Below are 26,827 nucleotides of genomic sequence, written 5' to 3'. Positions count from 1 at the left end.
GGAGATCTTCCGGGGACCGGGAGGGGTCCGTCGAGGAGCACCAGCATCAACAGATCCTCGAGTAGATCCTCCATCAGCAGCACCATCAGAATACTTTAAAGAAATGAATTAATGTCATTCTAATTAGTCGGCAACCGAGCAGAGATGTGGTTAACAATATCCACAAAAGAAGTAATATATTCAGCTTCCCGAACACAATCTGCATGGAGTTTTGCAGCTCCTGAGCCTAGTGCAACTTGTGGGATATGCCTGGTCGACATGCGACTATGAGAGGTACGCTCCTTGTCGAGTAAATCAGCAAGCTGTTTAGACCGCTCCCTCTCCTCTTGAAGAGCTTATTGCCAGTGCGTCAGTGTGTCATCTGCAAACAGATCTATTCATTTCTTAAGCCAAAGAGTTTCTAAGGGTCTCCACCTTCCTGGCTTCGCTCAGTGAGCCGTTTGCTCAGCATCTCCTAATCCTCCTAAAGGTGTTGTATCTGTGTAACATTGTCAGTTTACTTTGCTCCATCTGAGTCGCGAGGTCATCTTTTTCCTAAGTAAGCTTCTGGTATTAAGATCAGAGAACCACAAACTCAGACATTGATTGCTCAGCCTTGTCTTTCTGAGACTAGAGCTCAGTTGTCAACTCCGCTAGTTGTCGGTCGAAGCGAAGCAAGCTCCTGTGAGGAGAAAGTTGCCACAGCATTCGATACTTGCAGTAGCTGGTAAGAAACATCGTATGGGTGGGCGCTCCAAGGCCACCAGTAATTGCTGAGTCATGTCCTCATATACAGATGCTACATGTCTGCTAGGCCTTTCAACTACCATTCATCAGTTGGCGTAACCTCATAGAGGTCTTCCTCTTGTAGTATCATTCAGAATGGCAGTGAGAGCTTTTGCTCTAGCCTGCAGAGCATTCTTCTCTACTTTGTTTGCATCAGTCGATTGCCCTGCAAAGAGTTATCCAGGTAGATCCCAATAACCTGCTGCACGCGCAGACATCTTCCTGTGTTAGGTGATCATAAGCTATCTGATTCTCCCGCTTCTCCCCCCTGGTCAGAAGTCTTGGTGGCCACCATAGCTTCAGAGGGAATTGCAGGAGGATTAGTAGTTGTTGAAGTAACCACTGTTGCTGTAATCTGTTGTTCCTTCTTGGTGTATGGTTCAACATCTTTCACCATCTTCTCAATATCAGACTCTGACAGGCCTCCAAACGTCTGGATGGTAACCTGTCGAGCCTGCTCATTGGGACACGGGAAGCAACACACCCAAATCAACGGCGGTGACCTCCTATTTCTCCTTGCCAGTGGTTTTGTCTTCCTCCAGATTGATGAAGAGGGGCGTCACTCCACTGCCACCCTCACTTACTCCAAAGCTTGATGTGCAGATGGCTCAGACGCCATTAATTGCTACTGACTCTCCTTAGCCTCTTCAGCTCCCATCAAGCAGAGACTCGTCGGGCAGTGTCAAAACCTTTACGCTTCTTGGCCACTGAAATATCCTCCAAGGTTAGAGCCGCCTTCCCTGATGCTATCAAATATGCCTCCTCCTTGTCCGCCATCGCTGTTGGTTGGACACTTTGAAAGAGGGCAGCTACGTAAGGGCCAATCTTACTCTTGGTGTTCGTCGTGGTCTTCGTGATGTCGGCGAGAAATTTTTGATGGAGGAGCGTGCCCATGGAATAGCACTATCGGTTTTTGCAGCAATCATGCACCTGACGATGCATTTGGAAGCATAAGTGGCATGATGGGTCAGTGCCAGCATCTCCACTAGGAAGCACATGCGAGATCTAGGAGTAACACTAAGGCAAGAGGAAATTAAAAACTCTTTCTACGATGCAAGGCATGCTCCAAACCACCTTTCCATTTGCTCATCTGTCGGACATCGGGCAATCACCAATAGAAAGGAGGTGAAACACCAAAGCCACCAACGCCATCATAATCTCCTCTGTGCCACCGTCAAGCCGCGGAATTGCCTTATGTTGCTGTAGCAACCACAACTGTGTGGGAGCCTCCGGGTTTTTCCGCTGCTCCCAAGGTGTACAAAATCGTTCAACCCAACTTGTTGTTAGCCAGTCTTCTTGGGAAGGCACTAGCATGCCCTCCAAAGTCTGTAGGTCTTTGAACTCCACCATCATCATAGGCAAGGTGGGGGCGAGGGGCATGGAGAGTGCAAGAGACGACATCAAAGAGTCTTCAAAGATTGAAATGTTGAAAACAGGGAGAAGACAACTACTATGTAGGTAAGTGAACCAAGAAGCTTGGAGCAACCAGCTAAAGAACATAAAGCTACAGACACTTGCCGCAAATCTCCCAAGCCATAGTCAATATTGTCACAGTTTAAACAGGGCATAATTCTATTTGGCACAGCTGTGCAATCCTCTATAATGATCGTACCCAGCAGTCCTATCAGCTTCACCACCCTATCCACCTGAGGCGGTGGACACTGATGACCCACCTGGGGGATAGGCCCCACACTTACACCACCGGCATGGTTGGTGAGATCATGGGTGATATGCGGCCAGTGGGATGACAGGCTGTGTGATAGCCATTCTAGAGACTGGCATAGTTATAGCGCTAGCTCATTTAGTTGGGTTCACACTATAGAGAACCCTAGTATGTATTTGGTTGAGTACCTTTTCATATTGTGTGTACTCTTATCTTTGTATATGGTGTGTTGAGTGTTGTGTGAAGAAGAAGAAGATTTTCAGCCTCTCACCTTGTGTGTTCTCTTTTAGGGTTTCGTGAGTGTGTGTGTGCTCCCTATTGAGGTTTTCTCAAATGTAGTTTCTGCATAAGGGATGAATCTCCATGAAACTGGTAGTAGGCCGCCGCCAAAGATATTATGTTTTTTGGCATATCTTCGAGGGTAAGGAAGGGGGAGAGAGAGAAAGAGAGGGGCAAGCGAGATACAATTATTGGGGGAGGGCAATAACACCAACGCTATTTTCCTGCCTCCCCCTTTTTTGTAAGCCACTAAGACCACACACACTCTCCACCTCATACACGCACACAAATGTATACAAATGTTTGGTTGCAAATGGTCTCCATCACACACACACACTTTCTTTCTCTCTCTGCTTTGTTCTCTCTTCTCCCTTCTCTCTCTGCTCTGTTCTCTCTTTCCCCCCCTCTCTCTCTCTCTCTCTCTCTCTCTCTCTCACACACACACACACACACACATCCATATCACCTCTCTGAAGTTCTCTCTCAGTCTAAGTTCAAAGTGTTGGTTAAGGAATTGCACAAGTTCAAAGTGCAAGCCCAAAAACGGAGCTAATAATTTCATTTGCAAGTCCATCTAGCACGTGTATACACGTACAATTACCCAAAGGGAAGGCCATAGTTTCTAGAAGATATTTGGAGTAGAATATGGGACTAACTCAAAGATTCAGAGGCTTTTTTATAGTATTGCGCCTCAGAGATAGACTACAACCATAATGGAATTACCACAATACAAGGCCCTTGAAGACATGGAATATTTCATTTTGGAAAGAGATGTTTCTTACGTCTATAAGACCAACATTGATTTGGTTGCGGATCATATAGAACATATATGGACCATATGATGTCTATAATGAGCACCATTAATGGCTATAATGAGCACATGAAGATCACTTCTAGGCTATCCGACTCATACATGTGATGTGTATACTATACAAACCATACGAGGATAATCATAACTACATTAAGATGATATCCAACCCATTCCCACCTTCTTATATGGATCATATAGACCATATGGACCACACAAATCCTATACTATAACCACATATAGACCACATTGACCATGCAACAAAGCATATCATGAGAAGACCAAGCATATACACATCCATTCCAACCATATCTAGATTATATAGAATATGTAGAGCACATCAAGAGAGAAGACCAAACCCCTTGGGCACTATGTGTTGTCACCCGCGCTCTTTTTTGCATAGTGCCCAAGGGGTCCTCAAAAGAGCTGGTTTGGGTGGAATATCACACCCATCTAGCATCCGATTAGGGTGAAACTTTGCAAGTGGGTCTATGGATCTCGTCCCTCCCTCCCCACTTGAAAAGCTTCACCCCCATCAGATGTCGGATGGGTGTGACGGTGTGTTGCCACTCGCTCTTTTTTGCATAGTGCCCAAGCAAAAAATAGCGGGTTTGGGTAGGATATCACACCCACCTCTAGCGTCCCATGGGGGTGAAACTTTGTGAGTGTGTCCATGGGGCTACTCTCCCCTACACGCAAAGTTTCATCCCCATCATGGGTGGGATGGTGTGTTGTTGCTGCTCTTTTTGCATAGTTCCCCAAGGGGTTTTCCCTATGCAAAAAGAGTGGGTTTGGATGGGATATCACACCCATATAGTGTCCGAGGGGGGTGAAACTTTGCAAGTGGGTTCATAGGACTGCTCTCCCCCCACTTCCAAAGTTTCACACCCATCAGATGCCGATGGGTGTGATGGTGTATTGGGTGGGACATCACACCCATTTAGTGGGGGTGAAACTTTGTGAGTGGGCCTTGGGCACTATGCAAAAAAGAGCGAGTGGCAATAGACCATCACACCCATCTAGCATTCGATGGGAGTGAAACTTTGCGAGTGGGGGAAGAGTAGTCCCATGGACGCACTCACAAAATTTCATCCCCATCGGACTCTAGATCAGGGGAGAGCAGCCTCATGGACCCACCACTCACAATGTTTCACTCCCATTAGACACCCAAACACGCTCTTTTTTGCCTAGGGGACCCCTTGAGAACTATGCAAAAAAGAGCAGGTGGCAACCCACTGCCATTACACTCCTCTAGGGTCCAATGGGGGGGGGGGAAACAAACCCTTAGACACACTCGCAAAGTTTCACCCCCATCAGATGCCAGATGGGTGTGATGATCCACCCAAACTCACTCTTTTTTGCATAGGAGACTCTTTGGGCACTATGCAAAAAAGAGCAGGTGGCAATACACCGTCACACCATATGGCATCCGATGGGGTGAAACTTTGCGCAGTAGGGAGAGAGCATCCCCATGGACCCACTCACAAATTTTCAACCCGATCGGACGCCAAATGGGTGTGATGTCCTACCCAAACCTGGTCTTTTTGGCATAGTGCCAAAGGATCCCCTATGTAAAAAAGAGCAAGCTGTAGCCATATTTGGTAGTGATGTGTGTGAACACACTAGGACCAGTTGGGGCACTTTTTTTTGTCTTTAGGAGGTTCTTTCCCCTGCGCTAGTATAGACCCGTCATCTTTGTACATCACACATTCATTATATATCTATTATCTCATTGTATGCTCCCTTGATCTCATTGTGTGTGTGTGTGCATTTCTGCAACCCTGTTTCTAATATTTCGTATCAAAGCATACACTCCTTGGAGTTGTTGGTGCTACCTAACCTTCACCCCAAACCGCATGTCTTCTGTGTGTGTGCATTTTTGCAACCCTGTTTCTAATATTTCGTATCAAAGCATACACTCCTTGGAGTTGTTGCTACCTAACCTTCACCCCAAACCGCATGTCTTCTTGAATCGGATTAGGAGCCCTTCTGAGAGAAGAAAGAGGACCTTGAAGTGTGCAGTACTTTGTACTAAAGTTTTATGTGGCAAGATTTTCTTTCCTGGCATTTTGGGGGCCATTCGCGTGGTTTTTAATTTTTTGCAAACATCTTTCGGAACCAAATTTGCAGTATTCTTCATCAAATTTTGGAGTAGTATTTTTAGATCTACTATAGATAGGTGTGCAAATACATGTGAAAGCATCATCAGACACTCACCACACTAGATCTTGTCTATGAGCTACATTTCAATGATATCAATCTCTACATCTTACGAGAGTAAAATTTCTAATCACAAATACTCTGCATTTCTTTCATAAAGCTTGCAGGTTTCCATTGTCAGTGGCCTTATTAGTAGCCACCTTGTCACTGGCCTCATACACAATTGGCCCTTATTCACACTTAGGTGTCCAAAACAAAAAGAGATGAACCAAAAGATTACAATAGACTTAGCCTTGGGCATGGCCAACCATACTCATAATTACAACCTTTATACTGCCGGTGCATGACACTTATAATGCTATCTCGTATATGTAGTGGAGAGATGCTAAGCTAACCTCAAAATGGGGCTAACATCCCCCCCCCCCCACTTGATGCAAATTATATCCTTAGACTCATCTATTGTCATAGGCCATGTTTCCCTAAGTGCTCTTTATAGGGGCTCCTCCTTGTCTCTACAGCACTGGAAGGGTTCTTCTAAGAAAGTAATGAGTTTTCTAGAAGTTTGTATCGATCATGTCTTCAAAAGTTATATACATGTATGATGGAAGACAACAAAGCTTGTCATAATAGTACATGATACCACTGTTGGAGGGCCCTATGAGATCAAACTTCATGCCTTCTCTGTTGTGATAATAGTATATGATATCACTGTTAGAGGGTCCTATGTTGAGATCGAACTTCATGCCTTCTCTATTGTAGCTATGCATATAATCGTCTAATATGTCAATTAGAAGAATGATAAGCTTGAAAAACCTAAGAGTGGGGACTATGGATGGATCCAAGATGGTCCATTAGGAGAAATGTGGGCTCATTTTTGGGCCTTTTAGTTTTAGAGAGAGAGAGTGGCACTCAACCAATGAGGAAGGGGCTCCGAACGGAGAAATTTGACATTTTAAAGCAAGAATTCAAGTAAGTAGAGTAAAATTATGCTCAAAATGCATCTTAAAGCAAGAATTCGACATTTTAAAGGAAGAATTCAAGTAAGTAGAGTAAAATTATGCTCAAAATGCATCTTAAAATAACATTTATTCAACTTAAAATAATAATAAAATAATACTACCGAATCTTTGCACATAAGCTAAAAGATAATGGTAGTTAATGATAAAGAATCTTTAAGTTTCCCCCCAAAACTAGCTCTGATCTTCTTCGTCTCCAACATAGTCGTTCTTTCTTTTTCTAAGTCTCCTCCAAATTAAGCTCTCATCTTCTTCTTCTGTGTGTCTTTTGCTACACAAAATGTCAACCTGTATAGAAAGCCTTGTACTAGCATTTCAGCTATTACTGTATTCAATAGTTATAATATACGGACGATGGGACATGGATACCATCTACAATTACAATCGGGAGCTGGGTACTTTTGCAGAGAAGGAAGAGGAAGAGGAGAAATGCTAATGAATTTGTGGAGCCATTCAAGGGACAAGTTAAAGAGTTCAACGTATGTGAATCTAGCAAGCATGTGACATAGGTACTAATACAACATGTTTTCCAGCATGTAGACTTGAGGGTGAAAAAATTTCCTCCTGGTCTTCCACGATATCGTCCCAACTGTGAGTAGTATCTCAATCAAAGCTTCTTTTGTTTTAAAAGTGTTTAATTGTTATTATTATGTAGTTGTTTATCCATTCAATCCTCTCCTTATTGTTTTAAAAGTGTCTAGTTGTTGTTTTAAAAATGTCTAATATCTTTTGGTTTTATGCAGATATTTATCCATCCAATAGGATAGACTGGCAACAACCAGTGGAGAGTATAAGTGGGATTTTTTACTCTTTCCATGCATATGTAGGAGAACAAATTTACAAAGGAAAAACTCATAGAGATCTTGTAGACCACGGCATATTTTTCTATGATATGCAGTACTTTGAACCAAACACGTCTTCTAGATGGGGGGGGGGTCGTTTGACTCCATTACCCCTCCCATTATTTGGAAGTAAAGATTGGACATTGCCAACTTCACAAACTAGTGAAAGTTATAGGATCAGGTTGTATCACGACATACAAAATTCTCTTAAGGCATCTGTTGCACAAAGAATGTCAAGCTTACTATTTTTATGCCTCTATCAAAGTGTTTGTTGACTTTTTCTTTGATGAAGAAATAAGAAATACTTCAACAATGTTTATTTGCAAGTCAAGTAAGGCACTGGACTTTTTGGACAATGGTTGGGACAGGAGAAAGACAGAAGGCATCATTTCTATTTTGGAGAAGAAGTCAATAGTTTACAAGTACATTATTGACTCTCAAAACTTTATTGCAACTTTTCACTACACCAAATATCATTATGTTAATGGCAATCTTGTTCCATTAGATCAAGATTTGGAGTTAGATCTTGAGAATACTCCTCTAGTAATGGAGATATATTTGGAAGGAAAATTGCTTACAATGTTACAATGTTGAACACACTATCTAAAACATCTTTTTCTCAAATTAGAGAAGACCTTACATACGAGGAGATTGAACAATTTCCAAAAGATTATACATTTACAATGGATACTAAAAAGGTAAACCATTTATATTTACATTCACCATTTAGTATGATGTGTAGAACATTATGTAAGATACCACTAACAAAACCCATTTTTTACAGGTGCCAAGGCGAAAAGAGAAAATGACTTTCTGCAAAGAATCTGTCTCTCATACTATTCACTTGATTAGTCATTGAATGATGACAATCAAAACATTGTAACTCCAAAAGTAATTTAATATATGAAAGAATTTTTTCTTACAAAACAATGTCAAGTCTCTTACAAAATTAATGTTAATGTTACAAATGTAAATAAAAGTCTAATGATGTTGAGAATGTCAATCATAAGACTCTGGGGGGGCACAGAAGCGATGCCATGATTGAGAACTCAACTGTGCTTGTGGGATTGAAGGAGGCGGTCTTCGATTTTGCTCCTCTTGCAGTCTTTCCATTTCTTCCCACGGCCTTTATTCTCTTCCCCTCTCTGCATGCATCTCGACCTGCCTCCTGGATTCCACCCATTCATCCACCTCAACTTGCATCCTGTCATAATCATTGAGAGCAGCCACATGTGCTTTGAATTGTCTTTGCTGCTCCTCGTCTCGCTGACGTACTCTCTCTCCCGCTTCCCTTGTTGCAAATTCGTCTGCCCTCCTCATCTCTTCTTCTACACGATCATGGTGGACAGCCAAAATAAATCTTTGTACAGCTTTGGTCCTAAACTGTTTTACGTGCAAGGGAGCATATTTGTTCAGAATTATTTCTTGTACACATAGAAAAGCTTTGTTAGGGACATTATAGCTATGTTAGATTATGCAAGTCTACGCTACAAACATCACTTACATCAGGAATATTAAAAATTTTCTTTATAAAAGGTAGGCATTTAGGGCCATCCTCCATCCACAACTGACATCTCTGGGCTGGACTAGCACCCTTATCCTACGATATGTCATGTTTTGTACAAGGTTCGACTCCATTAAGAGATGTTCCAATGCATATACAAATTTTTGAGAACATCTGAGAGGTCAAAAAAACAAGCATCAGCTTATCCTGCTTAAATAAATCTACATGCTTGTGGAAGAGGTTGAAAAAACAAGCATCAGCTTATCCTACATGCTTGTGGAAGAGGGAAATGTCAATAGGGACTTACTCTCTAATACGGCCATGATATTGTTGAATAGAGTTTGCAAAATAACACATGTTTTGCTCAATGTCGTACAAAAGCAAACTCCAGTGTTGACTGAAAAAAACAAAGAGGACATAGGTGTTATTAAAGAAAACACATATAGATTACCAAATATTTGATGTCAATTTAAAACTTAACATGAGAATCACTCTTCATGGTAAGCTGTAAAAATAAGTCTTGCCAAGTCGAGGTTCACTGGTTCAAACCAAGACATAAGGCTCAAAAATGATGAGCTATCATTTTGTAATGCCACGGAAATGAGAGGATCCACAGTATATGTACAATTTTAGACCTCTTCTAGTAGTAGTAATATACAATACCTAAAGGAAACAATGAAAAGAATAAAGAATTAGTCCACTGGTACTTACAGCTTAGTCATGCATCATACTATATACATCATGCATTATATATACTATACATTCTATAGTAAAATATTGACAATGTTATTTGTGATTTCCATTATGTCATTCCTCAAAATATGCAAATCGAATTCATCTAGATGCCTGACAAGTCTTTGGCCTCGAAGTGAAAATGCCTCTCTAACCAACGCAGCAGCCTCCAAAACTCTCGATTCTCTAATATTCTCTACTTCAATTAGACTTAATTCCCTCTCTATCCTGTCTGCATCTTCTTCTTCTGCAACAAATTCAACTTCAGCGGGGCTGTGGCTGTGCTGTAGTAGCCTCCAGTTGTGGTTGGTCCTCCGGTTGTGGTTGTGCCTCCGGTTCTAGTTGTGTGTGAGGTTCTGCTTGAGGGGCATCATCACTGGGGTGTTCTAGTCTTAACCTACTCTACGAACGGGTGTCCCAGTCGTGAGGAGCACGGGAGCTCTCAGATGTCCTTGTACAAGGAGGGGGGGAACTGTAAGGATATGCCGCATTCAAGGATTGGTTACAGAAACAGGAACAAGCGTCTGGTCGTATCTATACCGCAATCGACGAAGGGTAGCAAAATCCCTCGGCATTATTGTCAGTCTATGGGCATGAGTAGCGAGAAAGTAAGCATCTTTAAAAAACTCGATGATCCAGTCCTTAGTGATTTCTTGAAGACATAATAATGCAGATGCTTGCCACCGCATGCCAATACTCCTTTTGTCACAAATTTCACGCACAATCCTCTGGAAAGGGAGCCTGGATATCACATGCTACATGTGTCACACTCAATGCGACGAAGCTCCTACAAAACTACCCTGTGAGCTTGATACCTCCTTGTTCTGCCTTGCGCCTATAGTGACTTGGTAGGTCTTTCAAGCCTCCGAGCAATTGCCTTAGTATGAGCCATATAAACAAATAAACAAAGCGTGATGAGAAACGCATTAAAAAAAGTCAGTATCAAGCGATATAACACAAAGAGGATTCCAGAGTACATTGTATCGTGCTTGGGTACTGACCCCATGACCAACGTTATCATAGTGGGGTTGGTACCAAGCGATATAAAGCAGATAGGATTCCGGAGGCCTTGAATCGCTTGGTAATGACCCCATGAAAAACATTATGACAATGGGGTCACCCAAGCGATATAAAACAAACAGGACTCCAGAGAGCTTCGAATCTCTTGGTACTGACCCCACGAAAAATATTACGACAATGGGATCAAAACCAAGCAATATGAAACAAACAAGAGTCTAGAGGGCTTAGAATTGCTTGTTATTGACCCCATGACCAATGCTATCATAGTGGGGTCGGTACCAAGCGATATAAAGTAGATAGAATTTCGGAGGCCTTTGGATCACTTGGTACTGACCCCCCATGAAAAACATTATGACAATGGGGTCTCTACCAAGCGATATGAAATAAACAGGAGTCCAAAGGGCTTAGAATTGCTTAGTACTGACCCCATGACCAACGTTATCATAGTGGGGTCGGGTACCAAGTGATATGCACAGACAAAAACCCATAGGCCTTTGAATCGCTTGGTGTACTGAACCCAAGACCATAAGATATCACAGTGGGGTCGGTACCAAGCGAGAATCAATTAAATAGAAATTCACAGGCCTATTAATCGCTTTATACTGACCCTATGACCAACATTGTGCAGGGTTTGAACCCATGGGCAACATCCCACAAGAGGGTTAGTACCAAGAGACTTGCTAATCGCTTGGTACTAGACCCGTGGGCAACGTGAGCCAAGGGGGTCAGTATTAAGCGATATGGGACCAGAAGGACCCCAATGAAACCCTGAAGCACTTTGTACAGACACTATTATCAACATTCAAGAAACAGACAGTAAAACGTTAATAGAGGGTCTGAAATAACTCTGAAATACCTACAATGGATGTAGAGGGGCTGATTGTGTTTGGCTCAATTTGGGGGGCATTGAGGAGGCTGATGTAGTCGGAGACTCAGAGGATGATGGATGTAGCAGCAATGGCATTTGGCTATCCGCACAAGTGGTATGAGTCGATAATGTCCCAAATCTCCTCGTGTGGTACGAGTCGATAACGTCCCAAATCTCCCTTAGGAGAAGTGTTCGGGGAAAATATTTTTGAGAAACGTACCCAAATTCCCATTGGACTCTTCTCAAACCAGCAAATCAAGCAATTTGGGACATACATTTTTAGAAATTTATACTATTTCATAAATTTTCTTTGCAAGCTAAAATCCTTCTAGGTTTAAGTCTAATAGGAAATCCTCAAAGAAGCTAACTGGCTCTGTGATAAATTGAGAAACCCACGCTGTCGTCCCTCTGCATCGCCAATGCCATCACCCCTTCATCTTGGAAAATTGAAGCTTTCAATTTTTTCTGTATGTATGTCCATCTCTCTCTCTCTCTCTCTCTCTCTCTCTCTCTCCCAACCTCTCTCTCTCTCTCTCTCTCTCTCTCTCTCTCTCTCAAAAACACTCAAAAGGAACAAACACACACACACATATGATGAGGTGGGGGCGAGTGTTGAAATTAGAGCAATGTGATGAGCTATGGTGGATCAAATGCTAGAATCAACATCATTAACAAAGTGATTAGTAAATAATTAAGATGTGATTAGTGAGTAATTAACAAATAGCTTAATGTAGGCATGGATAATCAAAAACCAGCAAATTCTCATCAGGCCAATGCCGCAATTTATAGAGTTTACATCCAAGCATCTAATCCCACTGATTTCTTGATTCACTCCACCTCTTTTGCTTGATTCTCTCCACCTCTCCTAGAATATCTCCACACTTCCCAGAATATCTCCACACTTCCTAAATCTTCTCATGCTACCCTTTATTCTCTCCCAGTAGATTCTTCTCACCTTTTCATAGGTTCTCTCACATTTACAGATTCTCTTTTACAGCCTCTAACCAAGGGCTTGTTCCCGCACACACCCTATTCACTTGTATATTTCAATACCTCCCCTCAAGTGAATACTCCTAGCACACCTGGACCCTATACCAAGTTTCTCTCTTACTGATAGTCCGCGAGACCAGTGCCTAGCACACCTCCCCTCAAGTGAATACTCCTAGCACACCTGGACCCTATACCAAGTTTCCCTCTTACTGATAGTCCGCGAGACCAGTGCCTAGCACACCTCCCCTTAAGTGAACTTAGCACACCTGGACCCTGTACCAAGTTTCTCTCTTACTTGATAGTCCGCGACCAGTGCCTCAAGTCCCTAAACTCATAGTCCTTGACACACTCTCTCTCTATGTGTCCAAGGCTACTACAAGTGCCCGGGACCTTGACTAAAGTGCTCACACATACATCTACCATGTGGCCTACATCATCGGTGGCCCAGAGGTGGTTTTACTTTGTTGGGGCAGGTTACATTGGGTTGTGGGGTTTCTCTCTCTCTCTCTCTCTCTCTCTCTCTCTCTCTCTCTCTCTCTCTCTCTGAGATTTTCACATGGCTCCTCACTCTTTGGAGCCTCACATCTTCTCTTGTCTTCAGTCTTCTTGTCGTGGCAGCTTCTCTTCACACGCGTCCATGTCTTCCTCTTCTTCCAGTCTTCTTGTTGTGGCACCTTCTCTTCTCGTGTCCATGTCTTCCTTCAATGCTTCCTCTAGCTTTTCTTCTTGGTGTGGATCTTCCTCTTGGAAAGAGATGTTCTTCTTCTTTCATGGGCTGGGCCCATGAGCTTGTCTGTCAGTTCTTCTTGCTCCATGTGAGCAACATGTTCAAATGTTTTGTTGATAGTTCTTTTGGGCTTTTGATGTTTATCTTGTGTCATTATACAATGCAAACCCAAATCTATGCGGGAGGTCTTACCTCTTGCCTTATTCTGGACAAGGGTAGTGTCTGATCCCATTTTTACACTGATGTAATGTGCCCAATACATAATGCATATAGCATTCATTCTTATGCACATTCCCAAATACAACTCTGGATGTGAATAATCTTGAATTTGACTGTGATTTGCAGGCATTAACCAAGGGTTAAATGCAAAATGATGATTACCACAAATTTACCAGCATAATTTTACCAGAAATTACATTAAATCAAGGGTAACCAATTTGTACAGAATGGTTGGAGTATCAAACCAACTTTGAATTGCAATCTGAAGTTATAGGGATCTGTATCAGATATCTAATGGTTAATTTGAACCCTGAATTGCACCAAAATACAGTGATTAGCACTCATTAATCATTTAGCAAATTAATCCTCTATTTTGTATGCAAAAAACAGAGTATGCGAGGAGCCCAGATTTGGGGCCTTAGACTTCAAATGAACTCAAATGCTTTCAAGGCCATCAATAGCAATTAGTCTAGTAGAGGATTAAGCCAAGAAACACAAGATTTGACCAAATATTGAATGCTTAATCTCTGTTTTACCAAAGTCACCTACAGATTTGATGAAAGAGCTTGGGTAGGCATGGATAATCAAAAACCAGCAAATTCTTATTAGGCCAATGCCTCAATTTATAGAGTTTACATCCAAGCATCTAATCCCACTGATTTCTCCTTGATTCACTCCACCTCTTTTGCTTGATTCTCTCCACCTCTCCCAGAATATCTCCACACTTCCCAGAATATCTCCACACTTCCTAAATCTTCTCATGCTACCCTTTATTCTCTCCCAGTAGATTCTTCTCACCTTTTCACAGGTTCTCTCACATTTACAGATTCTCTTTTATAGCCTCTATAACCAAGGGCTTGTTCCCGCACACACCCTATTCACTTGTATATTTCAACAGCGAGCCGGTTTGAGGCCCCCTCCACTAAAGCAAAAACCTTCATATTTTTTTTGTAAATATGAAGGCCAAGTAAGTTTATAGGCTTTCACGTTGAAGGTTAGGGCAGGCCATCAATTTTCAAGCTTGGAAGATAGAATATTTCAGGTTACAAAATACAACTAAAATACAAAATATGCCGCTTGTATGTTTTTTATTTAATATATAAAGGCTTCATCTTAAAAAAAACATATTGATCCATTTAAGTCTCTTTAAATTTGGGGGTCAGTACCAAGCGGTGATGGGCTCATGAATTCTGTGTGAGCCCTCTACCGCTTGGTATTGACCCCTCTTTTTTTGGTGCTAGTACCAAGCGATAGGGGGCTTGCATGTGTATATCCAAATCTCCTTATCGCCAGGTAGTACTGACCCCATGTATAATAAGCGTGCATGTTCTAATTGTCTGAAATGTTTTTTTTAGGCATGTCTTCGAAAGAGTTGGACATTGTCTACGAATCGGATGACGAGGCAGAAGAGTCTTGTGCAAAAAAGCTGTTTATGTTCTTGTACAATGCACGAGCCCATGAGCATTTGCATGAGTTGTCTTCAATGTTCAACAAGGAACTTTCTCTTGAGAACGCCATTAATTCTTATAGGATTTTTCTCGGTGACCGTGAGCAGGAGTATGAAGACATTATTTTTGCCAATATCGTTATGTCCGATGATGGTGAACGATATGTTCATCCATCTGATTTTGCAACAAACAAAGTCATGAAGAGGAGGCTTAGCCGTTGTCTTGAAAAGATTCCCAGCTGCAGCAATATAGTAAAGGAGAAATGCCCAATACACTAAAAAAGAAGTGTCTCCTGCTCCAATTTAGTTATGGTTTTCTTTGTTTTCTGTATCTTCTTATACTGAGGACTCAGAGCCCGAGATAGTGACTTTGGAAAGAACTCAAGTGCCAATCGAGGATGATGGGGTTGAGGAAGAGGTGGCTATAGACCCAACAGAGGAGAGGGCAGAGGCCGAAAAGGAAACCTTTGAGGCTAATGCATCCCTTATCCCCTTCGATATGCAGCATCTATTTCATTGGAAGATAGTCAATCTAATGAGAATGAAGAGGGGGAGTTGTCACTACCTTCCTTGCCCAGCTTTACTATGGCAGCCCAAGCTGATTATGTATTATTAATAGACATTATGCAACATTTCAATATTCGTTGAAGATTATTGCTTGGCTGCCTTAGCAAATTTTAGTGAAGCATGGATAGAGGAAGGAGTTGACAATTATCTAGCTGATTCTGTAATCCCAAGACTCCGAGTACCTGCTTGGCAAGGAGATATTAAAGAAGATGCTCGATGAATCTTGGACATGTGAAACCCAATTGCCTTTCGAGCAGGAGGCTGCAGCAATTGCCGCGACCGTCTTGGTTTGGCAGATATGGGCAAATTTTTGGCACCTACTTTGCATGAAGACAATAAGTCCACGATCCCTTTGTGGACAAGATCCATGCTTGAGGGTGATGAAAATCAACAGGTAATAAAGCCGAAGATTTTTCAAACTATAAGAATTTGATTTACGTGGACTTTGTTGATTGTGTCAATTAAACATATAACATTGGTACCAATTAAACATATAACATTGGTACCAGGTTTTTGTATATATGAGATGATTTCTTGAAGAGAGCAAGAGGCTCAAGATCATCCGGAGCTTCCACTTCAAAGTCAATAGGTCATTCAAAGGATGTTGCTCTCACTCAAGGACTTTGTTGATTGTGTCAATTAAACATATAACATTGGTACCAGGTTTTTGTATATATGATGATGATTTCTTGAAGAGAGCCGGAGGCTCAAGATCATCCAGAGCTTCCACTTCAAAGTCAATAGGTCATTCAAAGGATGTTGCTCTCACTCAATATATAAGACATTTGAATCATCAAAAGGTACGTGCAATTTATGACACTTGCTTAAAATTGACAATAGAAGCAGTGACATAAGTCATGATAATTACAACTTTAATACACAAATCATTATATTTCACAAGGTGTTCTCCCAAAAGACAATGAAAAATTCCCTTTATTCACATTCAAAGTACTATCTAGGTTTTGTGGTGGACATGAAGTGCCTTTAAATGTTGAGAAGGTGGAGCTCGAGAAACAATTTGCACTGCGGGTGTTTGGTGAGGGGTATGGTTGCCAAGCACTAAGATGCCCCTACTACCTGTCATATACAACGCATGCTATTGTAGCGTGAATTACAAACCCAAACACATTACATCCATATGGAAAAAGATATCTAATAAGGACAAGAAAAATCCGGTCAGAACTGTTGTCTCCAACGGTGCAAATGCAAAAAATAGATCTCTCGGAAGATGAAGAGGAAGAAGAGGAAAAGGAAGACGAAGAAGGAAGACCACTGAAGATCAAGTCCACCTCATCTAGACCACCTTCTCCCAACCCTGACTCTTGAGCGATGCCACAACTGATGGCGCTCTCTCACAGTTGACTGATTCCAAGTGCATTGTCGCTTTTCTTTATTAATCAATTGTATTGCACGTGTCAATGATGAGGACTTGAATGTGTCTTTTTGTTTTGCTTTGTGAATCAATTTCCTGTAAGTCTATTGATGTAACTCTAAAAGACTATTGGCTCGATTCTTGCCTCCACCCTGTCTAGTGTGCTTAAAGTAACCTGTTCTTGTAATGTGAATTCTCCATGCCTTGAGTTGACCATATTGACAAATGAACCGTATGTCTACAAAATATGGTGTACGATTATATAGTATATGCTGCAATCAATGACAAAATAGAAAAAAATCAGATGTATGTATTAATTGGTCTCACAGTATTGAGATTGCAGTAGTTTTTAAAGTTCTTACCATGTAATGAGTTACATGTTGATCACTCCATCTTGCAATGAATGCCTTCCTCTAAGTCTCTAATATGTTTTCAAATAATTTTATCTCACTATTGCTCCAGCTCTTTTTCTCCATGAATGCAAAGATCTTGTCAAGTGAAATCCACACATTTGCCTTCCGATTTTGGATTAAACCTTCATTTCCAATGTCCTTGACTGCATTATGTAGATCTTTCCATCGATTAAACATCTTTTGCTTGTTTTTATCTCGACAGTCTTTGAGGCAGTATGACAAAAATCTTTTAGCTTTCACACCACCTATTGATGGTTTTTCTGGTACTTTGCGGCCCCCTTGTGATCGCTTGTCGTCGTCCTCAATTTTAACATGCCCCCCATGCAAGCCAATGTCTGATAGCACTTTTTCTATTTCTTTGATTGCTTTTAAAGATTATTTTTTAGGCTTTAACGTCCATGCAAAGCATATGTACAAATACACCATCTTCTCTACAATTCTACATAGTGCATGCAATGTGCATATGTGCACTCTGGATAGAGGAATATCAAGCACCGCTTTGAAATCTTTATCTTTTAAATGCCTGTCAGGAGCTTTGTTCCATAGTACACGATCTAAAGTCTTGGCACTTGACATGCAATATAGACATGGACTCTTTGCACCATTTGCACCTTTGCTTATGTTATACATGCATTTTAGAGTCTTCAAATCACCTGCCATGTGCCATTCCACTTTATAGTCACCGAACCCAGGCACATGAAGGGCCCTCCCATTTCTTTGCTCTCTAATCAGTGATGGCATTGTAGTTTGATAAAACACCCAATGCAAAATTTCAAAGTCTTCTTTATCCACCTGTGTCATTAGGAAGAAGCTCATGTTTAATACAAGTTTTGTGTTTAAATTATTTCAACATAATACACAGTCATATTCAATGATAAAGAAGATACCTCAAAAGATCCAAGTGGCAATATGTTATTCTCCGATTGAACACTGAAATATCTTGCATCATCTTTTGTAATTGATGTGTCTAAGGCCTTGTTCATTAGAGTGACAATAACCCTCTCCATTTTTCTGTTCTTTAAAATCTCACACTCATCTAGTTTCAAAACAAATTTTTCTGTTCATTAGAGTGACAATAACCCTCTCCATTTTCCTGTTCATTAGAGTGACAATAACCCTCTCCATTTTTCTGTTCTTTAAAATCTCACACTCATCCAGTTTCAAAACAAATTTTAGAACTCTTTCACATTCTTCTTGACTAATCTCAAAGAACTAAACTCCGTACCTTTGCAAAGCTTCAAGATCAAAGAAAATATTGTTGTGCTGGTTAAAGAGTACCTCTCTGTCTTTAGCAATGAATGTTGCTTTAATATGTACTGGTGAACCAAGCTTCTCAAACACCTCTGAGTTCACATGTTGGCGTGTAGACTTTACTTGCATTGGTTTTGGAAGTAACGAACCTTTATGCTTCTTACTTTGACATTTCTCTGTTATAATGTATGAAACAATATACTATATGCTTTCTAAGAGATCCCAGTCTCATCAAGCATTACTTGCAAATGAGTTGCATCGAGATGGTTCTTGTTCATAAAAGAAGACACATGCTTCTCATTGATTTTTTGAAACTTCTTTTGATACAACATCTCTTCCCCAATTCCTTTTGGTTCCAAATGATTGTAATGCACTCCAGCTTTGGAATGTACCTTGGACTCTGGATGAAGTAAAGATCTAAAAATAGAATAACATCAAATATGATTACTTATGTCTAGTTTCAAACAAAGAACCTAATCTAAAAAGAGAAATATATATGAAACAAGAGGTAACATTACCTTACAACATGTACTCTCTTCTTCATCCCCTCCACTTCCAACTTTCATTTTTTCTATGTTGCAAAGTTGCCTTCTTCTTTTATGTGGCCCTAGTGCTGTGTCCTTTCTCCTTAAAGCATCAATATTTTTCTCCAAGTCTTGAATTGTTTCTTTGTTTACCCATAAGCTTCTCTGCATACAACCCATTTAGTTTTTTTATTTTAGTGTTCTCTATCTGTAGAAAATCCCTCTGCTGTTCTGCAACCATCGCTTTTGTTTCCAAGTGTTGGGCATAACCCAGTAAACCTTGTCTACCATCACCCGTGAAATGTAGTAGGTTTGTAATGTTGTAAAATGGAGGTGGTGCATTTGTAAATGGATCCTTGGGATACATTGACCCATCGGTCCACAAGTCCAAATGACGCTCTCCATTATTCCTCCTTTGCTCTTTTTTCTCATAACATTAAAAAAATCTCTTATTTCGTTTCTTCAAAGGATGGTACTTAGATTGTATGTCCACATGAAGATGGTAAGTATCATATGTTCTTCTACATGCACCATTTCTACTACTGTTTACTGAGAATTTGAGTGTCTCCATGTGTTGTTCAAGGTGGATTAATTGGAATCCCCAAATTTGGATTAATGTTATCATTTGCAAAGCTAGTATTTTCTGTCATCATAAAACATATTAAAGAATGAAAACAAGAATTAACTCGATTATTAGTAAGGATGTTTTTTTTAAGTTTCAGCAGCAGTAGGAAAACCCCCCTGGTCGAGATGATGATTAAAGCTTTCCTTGAATCTATTAAATGCATAACTACCTCAAATTTGTAAAATCTTGGTTCTGACAAGTTTTACATGCATCCAACAAAGAATGCCACCTCATGATGAAACCTCATTGAAAGAATATGTATATTTTAATATATTTAAACTAATTATTATAATAGTAAAAGAATGAGCCGAATTCAAATTTGGATATGTTTTAAACCTTTTTTATTTTCTCTCTCTAAGCTGAGTTGGCACTTCTTACAAGGCCCAAAATTGAGTCCACATTTCTCCTAATGATGAGACTACATGGGGATGACGGATAATATATGAAGCATAACCTTAGGGAAAATATGCGCAAAGGTCAAAGGTGTAATCACCAAGCAATAAAGTATCAAAAGAGTTCATCCAAGTAGGTAGAAGCCATTCATGGAGAATCTAGTCCTCTCTCTCTCTCTCTCTCTCTCTCTCTCTCTCTCTCTCTCTCTCTCTCTCTCTCTCTCTCTCTCTCTCTCTTTGTCCCCATATCTCTCTCTATGCTTCCCTCTTCAGTCTCTATATCTCTCTCTCTCTGTCTCTTTTTCTTATTTCTCCCATTGCATGTATGCAATCCGTTGGAAATCTCCTACGGTAGTCTACCCAAGACAAAGAAAGTTATGTCAAACCATGGCAGAGTTCAATATAGATTATGGCCTCTCCATGGAAGTTGCTAATCTGAAACTGTTTAGGTGGTATCAATCAACTAACATAGAATGGTTCAGTGTTTTCAGACATGCCAAGGATCCTAGTCAGTATCGCATTAAATGTAGCCATATCTGCAGTGATGTCTACGAGCATTTGATGTTATTTCATCACAAAGTATACCAAAAGTGTCCTCCCACAAACATGGAGATCATTGCAGCATTTACCAAGGGGTATGTGAAAGTATTTAGCCCTATGGTGATTGAGAGTGGTTCGGCCATCCACTTCAAAATGGGTAGAGTTAGCTATCCAATATTTGCATATGCGTAATGAGGACTTGTATGCACCAAAAGAGCCTGAATTGTTTGAGGATTTATGTGATGAGGAGTTTGTCACATCTAATCGTACATCTACCATGATGGAAACAGCCTCTACTAAAGCCACACCCCTCTATCATCAAACAACTCATCACTTGTTTAAGAAGAAGGGAGTACACCTTCGTCACTCCACAATGTCGTACCCATCATTTATAGACCCAAATGACTTGGAGAGGATGAAGGCAATTGTCCTTGATTTGAAGAGGCTCTTAAGAAAGGCCCAAGAAGATCTACAAAGTGCACAACATGAGTTAGAGGCTACAAAAATAGTAAAGGCTAGTAATGATAAGGATAGTCCAGCTGTCAAGCTCCAAGAAAGAGGCTAAAAGATGCAACAAAAAGAATTATTGTCCTTATTACAAAAGTGCAATACTATCTACTCAAAGCAAAAAATGGAGCTTGAGGTTGTCATTAACACCATGAAAGACACTCTTCAAACACTTGGGGTTTTTAAGATAGAAGACATGCACCTCGAGAAGGATCTCAACGTAACCATGCTTCCGGTAACTGTCTGCTAGCTAGCATAATAGCAACACCTTATGTTTAAACTATGTACAGGTAATGTATTTAGCTAACTTGATGTAATCTTCTTCTATACTATAGATTGAAGTTGAGGTGAAGCAATCTAAAGTTCAAGCATGTGAACATCAATTGCCATCTGTTGTTGCATATGGAGAGCCAGATCCAAGCATCATATTTAGGCATTGCCACAGTTACACAACATGTAGGAGAATGCATGGTATAGAAAGAAACCATGGTAGATTCAACAAAAGGGTCAGACTATAACCAATGTGTTGGTTGTGGCTTATCTCTTGAAGTTGAACAAGCATAGGTATCACTTGCTATGCTTTGCAAGTGCATGTTGGCTTGGGCCTTGATGATGCAAGGCTACAAGATGTGGGCAAATGATACCCTCTAATTGGTTGTGTAAGGTTGTCGGACAAAGGGATCCAATCACACCAAACTAAGGTAAGTGTTACTAGAGTAGCAAGTCAAGATATGCTAATGAAGCAAGTTTCTTGTGTGCTAACAATGCGAATCAACATAATTATATATGCTATTGAGCACTATTATTATGCTAAGTAGCATATCTACTATCCTAATTAGCATATCTATTATGCTAACTCACATATCTAGTACACTGACTAGCACAACATATCTAGAATGCTAAGTAACACTGTTATATGTTAACTAGCTATCTTGTATGCTAACAACCACTCTAGTATGCTTACCCTTGTATACTATCTAGCAATCTCTTATGCTTACTAGAAATCTTATACGAATGGTTATCACTCTATGCTGCTAACTAGCATCCAAATATGCTAACTTGTACACTAGTGTGATACTCATATGCTACCTTGCACTTCTGTATGATAAACTAGCACTTGTGTGTGCTTACTAACAATGATGTTTGCTGACTATCAGTCCTTTTAGAATTATAGGTACTCTTGTGTGCACAACTGGCACTGTTGTTTAATTAACTAGCACTTATGTATACTACCACAACATCTTGTATGCATCTGTCTGCTGCCGATGTTAAAATCGTGCCCAAGGACACATCTCCATGGATAAGTATGTCAAAACAGAGCATTGTAGAAAACTTTTTCCAAGCTGACAAGAATGGCAAGGGAGGGAGTGCAAAAGCCAAATTGCCCAGAATGAAATGCAGACTGAGTATAAGGAAAGTGAGGGCATGGTGGAGAGAGAGGAAGTGGAGGAGGGCATGCCAAATGCTAAAGGGGGAGATGTTTTGAATGAAGGTGAAGGTCATGATGCTAAAGCATAATGTGGAGCTTATGATGCTACAGCATAAGGTGATAAATTTGTCCTAGTAACCCACCAAAACGATACCTCTGGTGGTATAGCTAAAGAAGTTCAACCAAGCCAGCCTCTGCATATTGAAGTTGAAACAACGGGGACGGGCAGACATGAGTTTGAAGATCAATTTGATATTTCTGACTTCAACACAATAGTTGATGCTACTATTAAGAATTTGTTGTGAAGACAATGAAGGGAATCCTCACTACTGAGAGTGGGGGTGAACATCTAGTTGAGGATGTTGGTGATAACAGCCCCCCTCTGTGGGGCAGGGCTCGTTGAAGAGAAAAGTCCTTGAGGCTGGAGCATTTGTGTGTGAAAATATGAAGCAACCTTGTGAAGAAGATACGAAGGTGCCAAAGGACAGTGCTAAGAAGGGGATTGCACATGCACAGAAAGCCACTTGCTCCCGTGCATGCAAAAAACTGTGATGAACTTGACTCTATTATGCCCTATTTTGTACAGCCTTGCTCTTATGCCCTGATTTACTAAATGTCTCTTATACCTTGTTTTGTTCAATGTATCTTGAATTGCACAGTGATATAATGTATCCGATATTTTAATGGAAAATATTTTCATCTCATATTGTTGGCATGAAACTATTCTTTGCAATCACCGCTTGTGTATCACAGCATTCAGTTACTCTTTGTTTTTAGCTTATGTCCTTTTTCATTTGTTGAATAAGTAACTTTCTTGTACAGGGTCAAACAATCTGTAATTGTTGGACCTACCCTTTATAAACCAGATACTTAGATGCCAAAAATGGTAAATTGAGAAGGTTAGGAAGATCCAAAGACAACGTAGCAAAGCTTTTATTCTTTAGAAAAAAATTGAGAATTATCAGTAATAGTAGCAAAGCTATGGTAAAATTTTCAAAAAATAATACATATCTTATTTTTATGCATAATGCTAAAAAGAGGACTTCCTACCATATTTTAGGATTAGACATCCTATGCAAAAAGAATGATTTTCATCATAATCATGGGAAATAAAATTTCTGTAATTAGGCATAATTAATTGATTATGAGAAAAGAGTAATTTTTGGTAAATTTATTTTTATACAAAAAGAGGAATTCCCATGATATTTGAGATCCAAGTAATTAAATGGTAAAAGAGGAATTTTTGGTAAATTTATTTTTATACAAAAAGAGAAATTCCCATGATATTTAAGATCCAAGTAATTAAATGGTAAAAGATGAATTTTTTGTAAATTTATTTTTATACAAAGAGTAATTTCCATGATATTTGAGATCCAACTAATTAAATGGTAAAAGATGAACTTTTCATAAATTTATTTTTATACAAAAAGAGGAATTTCCATGATATTTGAGATCCAAGTAATTAACTGGTAAAAGAGGAATTTTTGGCATAATTCAAATTATGAGTATTTATCAAAAGTGGAATTTTGAGAAATATGGGTAGAATTGATTTTTGTAAATCCCATGAATCTTTTACTCAAAAAAAGAATATTGAATATATTTTCCTTGAGAAATTTGAGAAAGAATATGAAAATATCATCGAGAAAACTTGGATAATTCTTATTCAAAAATGAGAATCTGGAATCCCTGGGAGGATCGAGGATCCAATGAGTAAATGGAAGTTTAGAATTAATTCTCATTAATGAAGCTTAAGGAATGAAAATACAATACTTAAATGCTCTTTCTAAGTTTTTACTATTCAATTTTGATAAGGTTTATTTTTCATTTTTAAACCTTTAACAACACTCTGTTACGTAGATTTAATGGGATCGAGAAAAAGTACCTTTAACTAGGCCAAGCAATTGGTAGAAACTTAAAAAGTCCTATCAATATCGAAAGTAGAAAACAGTACTAAAAGTTGATGTGATGTGGATTTGAACGAATGTAAATGAATGTGATGTGATGTAAATGGACGTGGATGTGAATATGATGAGATAAGATGTGAATGTGATGTGAGTGGATGTGATGAGATGTGGATGAGTTATGATGTGATGTAAATGGATGTGGATGAGATGTGATGTGATGTAAATAGATGTGGATGTGAATGAGATGGATGTGGATAGATGTGAATGTGAATGAATGAATGGATGTGGATGAATGTGATGAGCTGTGAATGGATGTGGTGTGATATGGATAGATGTGGATGTGATGTATTGTGGATGGAATGAATGAGATATGATATGGATAGATGTGGATGTGATGTAATGTGGATGGAATGAATGTGATGTGATGTGGATGGATGTGAACGAGATGTGATAAGATGAGGATGGATGTGACGAGATGTGAATGAAAGTGGGATGTGAATGGGTGTGATGGATGTGAATGGATGTGATGAGATGTGAGTGGATGTGGTGAGATGTGAATGTGATGTAATGAGATGTGAATGGATATGATGTGATGTGGATTTGGTTAGATATGAATGGATGAGATATGATATGGATAGATGAGATGTGAGCTTGGGTAGATGTGAATGGATTCGAAGTGATGTAAATAGATGTGAACGTGATGTGATGATATGTGGATTTGAATGAATGTAGATGGATGAGTGATATGAATGGATGATATGTGGATTGAATGAATGTAGATGGATGAGTGATATGAATGGATGATATATGGATTTGAATGAATGTAGATGGATGTGATGTGATATGAATGGATGAGATGTGAAGTGAATATGTTATGATGTAATGTGATGAGGATAGATATGGATAGATGTGATGAGATGTAATATGATGTGATTGGATGGGAATTGATGAAGACGATGGGAATACATATGATTGGATGTGGAATAAGCAATGTGAATTGATGTAGAAGAATGTGGAATAACGAGAAATGATGTGGAATAATGTGGAAAGATGTGAGTTGTTAGAAACTGTATTTATGAAACCTATTTTTAAATGACTGTTTTATGTCAAGAATGCTGGGGAAGCATTTTGACCATCTTGTGAATGAGGTCGTGTGGAGACCTAAGTGATAAAGTTACAACAGTTGATGGAGAGTCAATGGAGAACGTCTCGCGTAGCAAGGTCGGCTGAGGTCTTGACCAACCGCCTCAGTTCAATTTAAATGGTGAGCTTCCGATACGGTGGATGAGGGACCAAGGAAGCGGCCTATGAGTGAAACGCTAGTGACCTGTGAAGGAGCCTAGAGTGTGCTGACCATACGGTGCTCGGGCTCTGGGGGGTCGCCGAAGATACCCACACGTGCGTCGAGTAAGAAAATAGAATAAGGAGTTAGAGTTGTTTTCTGAACTCGGCTATGGATCTGGTTGATTGGCCTTGCTGGTCCCCAACAACGGATGAGTCCATGGCTCTTTTATATGGATCTGTTGGTTGATCTTGCTGATCTTCAATGGAGAGTCCATCTAGATTTGCTTATGTGATTATATTTTTGGGTACTATGAGCTAGGAACTATTGAAAAGGCCCCTGAGTGAACAAATGGTGAGCGTTCTGGTTGCCAAAGATGCCATAGGTACACCGATGAAGAAATGATTGTGATTTGGAATTCAAGCTAGATATTTTGGAGGATTATGATCAGTGATACTATGGTTTCATTAAAAGATTGTTTTAAAGACAGCTGAATTTGTGAAACAGGCAATTTCATATTGGGTGTGTAAGTGGTGTGACTATCTTGAAGTTTGTTTGAAGTGCCGCTGGCTAGGGGGCCTGGGAACTCTTTTCCCTGGTACCCAGGGCAAAACATAACCAAATTCCTAAATGGATCCTATCACTACAATGGTTGGGAGGTTGGCTAACCCATAGGATTGGATGGGGTTAGGCTGGACTGATGGATCCCTAAAATGAGACTCAATTCTATTAAATTATGATAGTTGAAGTAAATCTTGGATAACCCTTGTTCTATGGAAAAGAATCAACGGATGTGCCTCTTGATGAGGAAAAAAGCGTTGGACTCTATGATCCAAGTGCAAATCTCTTCCTTGATCTGACCATGAGACTTATGGGTTCGGTCGAATCAGTTTGGTTAGTGAAAACCTTGACTACATTAGAATAAAATATCCTGGAGGAATCGCCTATGTCTGCTGGGCGAGGGAAGTTTTTCCGAGTTTG

General features: G+C 40.0%; 1 pseudogene; it reads right to left on the bottom strand.

Moving 5' to 3' along the window:
- Positions 1-8,661: 8,661 nt before the first annotated feature.
- LOC147617252 (uncharacterized) lies at positions 8,662-19,187 on the bottom strand (annotated as a pseudogene).
- Between the last annotated feature and the right edge of the window lie 7,640 nt (positions 19,188-26,827).

Source organism: Cibotium barometz, chromosome 37 (genome assembly GCF_041138505.1).
Source record: "Cibotium barometz isolate CiBa-2024 chromosome 37, ASM4113850v1, whole genome shotgun sequence".
In the NCBI taxonomy this organism is placed as follows: Eukaryota; Viridiplantae; Streptophyta; class Polypodiopsida; order Cyatheales; family Cibotiaceae; genus Cibotium; species Cibotium barometz.
This window is presented reverse-complemented; position numbering and strand designations above follow the sequence as displayed.